The following is an 8,133-nucleotide window of genomic DNA, read 5'->3' on the forward strand; positions in this document are numbered from 1 at the left end:
TTTAATATCAATATTTAGTTCGGGCAGCCACAAATAAAACTCTTGTTGGATGGTCTTACAGTGCTCCAGTGACTCCCAGCAGCATGTTTAGTACATTGCTGCTGAGGATTCAACCCGTGGCCGATGCTGCCGTTGTTAGATTTACGTATTCTTAAAAATTGCACTTCTCCAGCCTACGCAAGTGACCATACCGGAGGTGCAGATACCAGGTTGGGTGAGAGGTCCTGTCCAGAAAATCAGACTTATCTCCCATTCTCAATAGGATTCTTTAAGGCCATATCCATTCTCGTGCCTGTGTTTGTTATTTTTTTTATCTCCTGACTATTGGACGTTTGTTTAGCGCTTCTGAATAAATAGCTGGTCTTTTGCTAAATATTTTTGGCCATCCTGTCTTGGATGCAGATTTCATCAGCAAAGCTCAGCTCTCCAGGATTAAAGGATTCCAGGATTCGGTCCTTCGGAAAGTTTACAAAACCTAGGGCAGGATAGTGCTGCCTTTCATTGATTCATGCAACACTCTTGCATACTACAAAAACATTAACATTTCAAAAGACTCTCCACAGAACAGTAGTTGTTACTGTCACAACCATTTTCCCTTTAATAATTTTTTGTTGACTCCTTTCCCCCATTATTCTAAGGTTTTCTTTCTGTAGAAACCTAAGTGCAACAGTAGCAAAAAGTGAATGGTTATAGGAAAGCAATTTAACAGAGTAAGAGTATCATGATACAAAATGCTCCCCTGCCCTCTGGTAATTTGTGGCACAGAGTCAAAAACACTGTCTTTGCAAGAAATTTCAGTGGTGTTTTCCAGTTCTTACAATAAATCCAGTTAAGCTGAGCAGATTTTGCCTTGGCTCTTGTACGTGCAGTTGTAATATTTGGATGATACTAACATCTGTTCATGAGTAACGTATATGGATAATTTAAGCAGCATTCAATATATCAACTATTTCTATAATAATAATATATCAACTATGTTTACTTACATTAAATGACACGAATTTATTTTTGATGTAAAGATTCAACAACAAAAAATATATATAAGATATAAAAACTAATAGAAAATCATTTTACAAAATCATCAGTAGCAGAAAGCCTGACAGAGAGTATGGTCAATAAATCATTTAGAAGGAAGCAGAGGAAGTAAGGCCTGGGATTTTTTTTATTTTATGTTTATTTTTATATTATTATTAATAATAATTTTATCTGTATTCTTACTAGGAGCTTAAGGAAGCCTCTTTGAAGGACCTCTTTTGAAAGACTGAGATGGCTGAAACATAAACTGATCTTTCACTTAAAATTGAATCTGCAATCAAGAAAATGCCAGGGCGATAGTCTGACACCAATTCTTTAAAATAATTTCTCTGGGGTTTTGTAAGTTTTCAGAGCAGTAGATCTGATGTGGACATCTACCAGGAAGATTTGTACTAAAAACAAACAAACAAAAACCAAACGCCACTGTAACAGAATAAAAATACTGACGTGTGTGATGTCAGCAAGGGGGCAATGTGCCTTTTGTAAGAGGAAGATCTATAGACATCTTTTAGGGATACAGAAAGCAAGCGGACAAGAGGGATTCAGTTTGTCCTCTTAGATTTACCACTGAGAGTCAATGAGTTGTCCCACCAAAGGCTTGTAAAGAAACTAAATCAGTATGAGATAAAGCAGAAAGGCTCGCAAAGGTACCAAAAATGCATTAATGAGTAGTAAATGCCCAGTTCTCTGAGACGGAGGGGTATCTGCACTTATTCCTGAGTAATGAGGTGACAAAGTCAGTTGAAATTAACATTAATTCAGTGTCTATCTAATAAAATGTAATTCAGGAATAATTCAGTGGGCTTGAGCTCCTCTGCTGGGAAAGGAGTTGACTGCAACACGGAGCAACTGGTGTGGGAGGTCATGGTAGCTACGTCCACTGAAAGAACAAGGGGTTGTGAAACAAAACTGGCAGGAGGCAAGTTTTGTGTAAAGGGTGGCTCTTTATGCACTGTGTTACAACACTACATGACCTTTTGCCACTGGATATTTCAGTTGCTGAAATTCCTTTGGATACCAGAAGTGATTATGCCAATTCATGCAAGAATTTGACTTGGGAGGGAGCGAGGAAAGGGGAACTTAAGCCTTCGCTTGCCCACGTTATGTTCTCCAGCAAGGAGCAAGTGGGGCGATTTGGTAGGAACTGAGCAGTCTTTATATACCTCTGTATGGTGGAGGCACAGAGGTTTTTCAGCAGGTGGGGATCCCCAGAGAAAATCTGTAGCTTTTTATTTTAGAAAATGGTGTCTGTACCTCTGTGTGTGTACGCATCCATTCACGTGTGCAAGCGTATAATGCAGTGGAGGTCTAAAAGAACAAGGTGACACACGCCTGTCTCCATGGGCCTGGGGCTGGCCAGCGAGAGCAACTGCACAGGTGCACAGATGCAGAAAAAGGCTGAAAAAAATCAAATTTCTGTTCAACTTCTTAAATCCTTTGCTAGGTGGTCCACAAAAGGACCTGATTTCAACCTGCAGGCTGACTTCTGTTTTGAAGATCTTCAGTTTCCTCCTCAGCTCTGTGCCTGCTGGACTGAAACCACCAAACCCAGGTGCTGGCTGGCCACTGCTCCTCGTGTTCAGATGGTGTCTTTTCTGTCGTAGGAAGAGATTGGTGGGCTAATGAATGCCTGGCGGAGCCGAGATCTCCACGGTGCCATGGAAATGAGCACTGTGGAACTCATCGTTTCATATTAATCTCTTAAAAACGTATTTAAATAACTTTTCTAATGGTAAAACTCAGAGAAGTCGTTTGTCACATGGAGCTTCTTACTGTGCCTTCAGTCAAGAAAATGATGTGAAAATACTTTCAGCTATCCCCATGAACATTTGTCTCAGGCTAACTTTCCATAATTACCAAACATAATTTGAATAATTGTGTCGTGTTTTTTTTTTTTTTCCACAGTTTTGACTACATTACAGGAAGCACTCCTTTTGACTGCGCCACAGAAAGCACACCAGGACTGGAAGGTCTGCAGGGAAGCGGTGCCATGGTCGGGAGCTCAGTCATCCTCCAGCATCAAGGTTTCACACCCAGGCAGTGAATGCCTGTTTTTGGCAGTAAACCACCCAGTCATAAACCACCAGTGCCGAGGTGAGGAGGCAGGATAAGTCAGGATGCAGGTGCGCACTCGAGTATTCGCTGATGCTGATGCCAACAAGTGAAGAAAAAAAAAAAAAAAGTTTATTGCGCTGTTACACTTCTGGAAATGAAAGTCTCTGTTGGTGCTAAAACTGCTCAGCACCCTGGGATGCTGTCAAACAGCTCTGACTTTATAGTAATGGCAAAAGATATTTTGAAAAGTGACATAATTTTAATCCTATAATTTAAATTGAACGCTCTTTCCTGCCTGCTGAGCAAGATTCTGACGGTAAATGTTTCTCCAGAGAAAGCACAAATTTACATTTCTTTTACAAGCATGAAGTTCGACGATGCTTCCATTCTTCTGGTGCTTGAAAGTCCTTTGTGGCTTTGTTTGAACAACAGTACCTCATAGAACAATGCACATGCAGAAAAGCCTCAATAGCATCCAGTGAAACATCCATAATCAAGAATTGAAGTAGCGGAGAGTTTGCTGACAGCAGTAATTTGCTTTCTTTTTGGGTCTTTTGGCACAAGGATATTTTTAAAAGCAACTCAGACATAAGAGTTTAATTCCTGTCCTTAAAAGGAGCTAAATCAATTTGAGGAGGAATCTATCCGCCTTAAAATATCACTCCATGTTTAAAAGTGTTTGATACAGTAGTTGTCAGCATTTGCCACACGAGGATCCCAGGCTTACAGTGCGTGGAAAACCAGAAGTCCCTCCAAAGAGCTTTTGCTTTCACTTTCAACCAGAAACTGCTTATAAACCTCAGCAACACCGAAACCTTAGCCAAAGCCTCTAGTGCTTTCATAAAAGCTGGCATCTGTCTCCCTGGCCAGCTGTAACGTCAGGTGGCATTTAGCAGTGATCTGTCACACCTCGCAGGCCACCTGTATAGAAGCAGCATTTTTTTTTCAGCAGTTGTGGCTAAGTATCTGTAACATGGTGTCTCTCTAGAGGAGGGGAAACCAGCACTGTAGACCATGGAGGGGTTCCTACGTCTTTGTTGGTGTTGTGATGTCTCAGATTCATTTCCTTTCGAATACAGGATGTGAACGTAGGAGTGGCCACTTGTCATCAGATCTTGTTTAGTCTTCCCTCCTTCTTTATCCTGAGCTGCTACCTTCTTCCAGCTTGAAAGCATCTTTCTTGAACTTGGATAAGCAGCTTTTTGGGTGGCCCAGGGGAGGTCTCAGGAGAAAGTGCTGTGAAGCTGTAGGTTTACAGAACCATGTCCTAGTGTGGATTGTGGTGTATTTTTGCTTGTTTGTTTGTTTTTCATGACTGACTTAAAAAACAGCCAGCCATTTCCATCCGAGTCTTCATTTAAGAGTACTTTTGCAGGTAGTTGCATTTTGCACTATCACATTTTGTACAGTTTTTATTTCTCAAAAAAACCGCTAGCTGACTCCTGCCTCATTCATGAAAATATCGTGTACAGTCAACCCAAAGCCAGCTAATAACCTGGCTCCACTGCGGTTCCCATTTCATCTTGAGGTTTTCTCTGCTTTGTCAGTAGTTTCACCTACTTCACAGTTCTTCTGTCAATTTCCAGCTTCTATAGTTCATCTAGTAATTTCCATTTAGCATAGAATCAAATAATTAAATTCCAAATAAATCAGGTAGGACCCCATTTATTACATTTGTTCTTGGCCAAACCGTTTCTCTTTACGTTCTTTATTCTTGCTTCTGATTTCTGCAGGTGATCTGGACTACCTGGAAGATTTCCTTGCAACATGAGCAACAGAAGGTTTTGCCAAAAGAGATGAAGAAACTCCGTAAAGATTTTTTGCAGTTATAGAGCAAGGATAGCACTAGCAAACACAGAATAAATAATGTGTTAGAGGTCATAGCCCTAGTGAGTAAATCCTAATTTGTATTCTATGGTTACACTTCTTTTTCCTAACTTGTTAAGATTTTTTTTCTCTACATCTGTGGACTTCATTTGGTTTAAGAAATCATGTTAAATCCTCATGAGTATCCCTCCTTTCAGTTAATATTATTGCACATATTTTGCATATACTTTGCAATTCCAGAATATATTTTTGCATAATCAAAAATGTAAAAAGTTTTCATATCCGCCTGTGAATTTTCTCTCTTGATGAAAACATTAGCAATTTGAAGGCATGGAGTACATCCATGCAAGACAGCCATTTTTTTTCGTTCTTTTAGGCCTCTAAATTACTTTCTGTTAGGCCTCCAGATTTCTGGAATTGCCTTTTTGTTCTCATTACATGGCAACAACGGTAATGAATAGAGCAGTAAACCTGTTACCTAACACTGTAGCTATAGAGAAATCGTAAGTGATAGAATGTCTGTCTTAAATACCTATTAAATATGTTTGTGCCCTACATAATGCATTTCAAAGTATGTTTTTCTTAGGTATTTAATCTTTAAATGAAGGACTTAAAAGTTTTCAATACAGAATCATCTTTAATGTTTGTATTGTAGGGTAGCGTTGTAAATTATGGAAACATCTGTGAAACTGCTTCCAGTTTCATAAGGCATTTACCGTGTTCAGTAGAACACTGAAAGGACAATGAAGGTACATTGGAGGCTCTGTGAATGACCATATCTCATCAACATATACGGAAATGGCCCAGTCTATTGTGTCCTGCACCTGGGAAGGAACGACTGGACGTATCAGTACAGGCTGAGGGACGACCTGCTGGAGAGGAGCTCTGAGGAGAAGGACCTGGGGTTCCTGATGGATGACAGGTTGAACATGAGCCAGCAGTGTGCCCTCGTGGCCAAGAGGGCCAACGGGATCCTGGCGTGCATTAAAAGGAGCGTGGCCAGCAGGTCAAGGGAGGTGATCCTCCCCCTCTACTCTGCCCTGGTCAGGCCTCTCCTGGAGTAGTGTGTCCAGTTCTGGGCTCCCCGCTACAAAAAAGACAGGGAACTCCTGGGAAGAGCCCGGCAGAGGGCCACAAAGATGATACGGGGCCTGGAGCATCTTCCCTACGAGGAAAGGCTGAGAGACCTGGGTCTGTTCAGCCTGGAGAAAAGAAGACTGAGAGGGGATCTCATCAATGTGTATAAATACCTGAGGTGTGGGAGACAGAGGGATTTGGCCAACCTCTTTTCAGTGGTTTGTGGGGACAGGACAAGGGGCAATGGCCACAAAATGGAGCACAGGAAGTTCTGCACCAACATGGGAAAGAACTTCTTCACGGTGAGGGTGATGGAGCACGGGAACAGGCTGCCCAGGGAGGTTGTGGAGTCTCCCTCTCTGGAGATATTCAAGGCCCGTCTGGACGCCTACCTGGGCAGCCTGCTCTAAGGAACCTGCTTTGGCAGGGGGGTTGGACCCAATGACCTCTTGAGGTCCCTTCCAACCACTACACTTCTGTGATTCTGCGATTGTCTCCTCTGCAGTCCCTCTCCCAACCTCTTTCCTCCTAACACTGATGTATTCACATATTCCTAACCCAGCCTTATTACATTCATGGTCATGTTTACAAATAATCAGGTTATGTGAAGACCATTTTCTATTTGTTCTTCTCTGTCTTGTTCTTTTCTTTGCAGCAAAGCCAATGAGAAATGTCTTTGGCAACGGCACTCTGGAGTACGCAGTTAATTCATGTCAGAGGCATTATGATTTCCTCGTCCAAATGCCCTAGAATGTGGTTGTTCACATATTTCTAGATACTGGTGGTTTTTGACAGCTGTCAAAAACACGCAAAAAGCTCCAGCAGGTAATGTCGTAAGTACTGCTCAGATTTCAGTGCTCGTACTCCAGTTCGCTGTTAAAAAATGATGTGAGGTGGAATTTCAAATCAGGTGCATTTAGTAGAACTGCCCCTTTTGCTGTGGTAAACAGAGAGAGAAAGCAGTACAGAACAGAGGCCTGGATGCAGGTCAGCAGTAACAGACCAGGTGCCTCATGCTGTGGATAATCAGAACCCTCTGTTTCACCAGCTGAATCTTCCTAACATTACTTTTCTCTCCGTCTTCACAAGAGCTGGCGACTGAGATCCTGGTTAAAAAATAAAAAAATCCTACAGATTTTATTCAAACATTCATGTTTGGCTTCAGAATATATAAATATTTATGAAGAGGAAACAACAACAACAAAAAAGAGCTTCTCATTTCTGCATCTTTTTTATCTCCTCCCCGCACACACTGGAGGCAGATACAGCTCCTGCCTGGACCTTAAGTCAGTACGCCATTTTCATAGCAGCATTTAAAACCCCTCTCGGAGTAGTCCTCGCCCTTTCATAGGGCATTTCTTTTTTCTCATCAAAGCTGCTCCCTGGAAGCCTGCTGGAATTAGGCAGAGATCCCTGCTTTGCTGATTGTGTTGTCTTCTGTGAGTGTGTCAGTTCAGATCAAAAGACCGCGATGTTTATATATGCAGCAGCAGCGACCTTCCGATTGTATTTATTGACATCGTTGTAAATGAGATATGCAAGTGGCACACGTTCAGTGAGATCAGGGTGTGGCCTAATGAAGTGTAAGTCATGAAATATAGCCGGAAAAAAATATATCTATATTTAGTTATGCAGCAGTAAAGAGGTTTGGGAGTGAGTTAAACTGTTAAAAGATGAACAAGCTCTCGGTAAGAAGCTGGTATTTGCGGTCTTCAAGCAGGTAATGAACTTGGCAAACCCCAAGTGGTTGCAGAGAAGATAGAGTGCATCCTTTTAAGTCACTTGGAAATTATCAGGTAAGGCTCAAAAGGTTTCCCGTTTGTTTCACATATTCTCTCTTACAAAGGAAACAGAGTTACAAGTAAATAATGGTCACTCAAGAATTTTAAGTTTCTCCTCTCATCGTTTAAGACTCAAACCACCAACCTGCAAGGCAGATTCCCAGCTGATTTTTAGCATTCTGTGTTGCATGAGGTTGGGGCAGAGGGGTTGCTCAATGAGTTGTCTTTTTGTTTGTTTGTTTGTTTTTCCCTTTTAAAGTGTTATTTTTGGGGTGGTGGTTTGTTTTTATTTGGTGGTGGTGGTGAGTTGTGGGGTTTTTTTTGGTGTTCACCATAAATTTGCGCACGGTGAGTGGTT

General features: G+C 41.6%; 1 long non-coding RNA gene across 1 annotated transcript; it reads left to right on the plus strand.

The window, feature by feature from the left end:
* The first annotated feature begins 1,100 nt into the window (after positions 1 to 1,100).
* Positions 1,101 to 6,981, plus strand: LOC106046449 (uncharacterized). The gene is made up of 3 exons (XR_007168639.2): positions 1,101 to 3,129; positions 4,824 to 4,979; positions 5,573 to 6,981. It is a non-coding gene; the product is annotated as an uncharacterized lncRNA (long non-coding RNA).
* Positions 6,982 to 8,133: the final 1,152 nt, after the last annotated feature.

The sequence above is a fragment of the Anser cygnoides genome, chromosome 1 (genome assembly GCF_040182565.1).
Source record: "Anser cygnoides isolate HZ-2024a breed goose chromosome 1, Taihu_goose_T2T_genome, whole genome shotgun sequence".
NCBI lineage: Eukaryota > Metazoa > Chordata > Aves > Anseriformes > Anatidae > Anser > Anser cygnoides.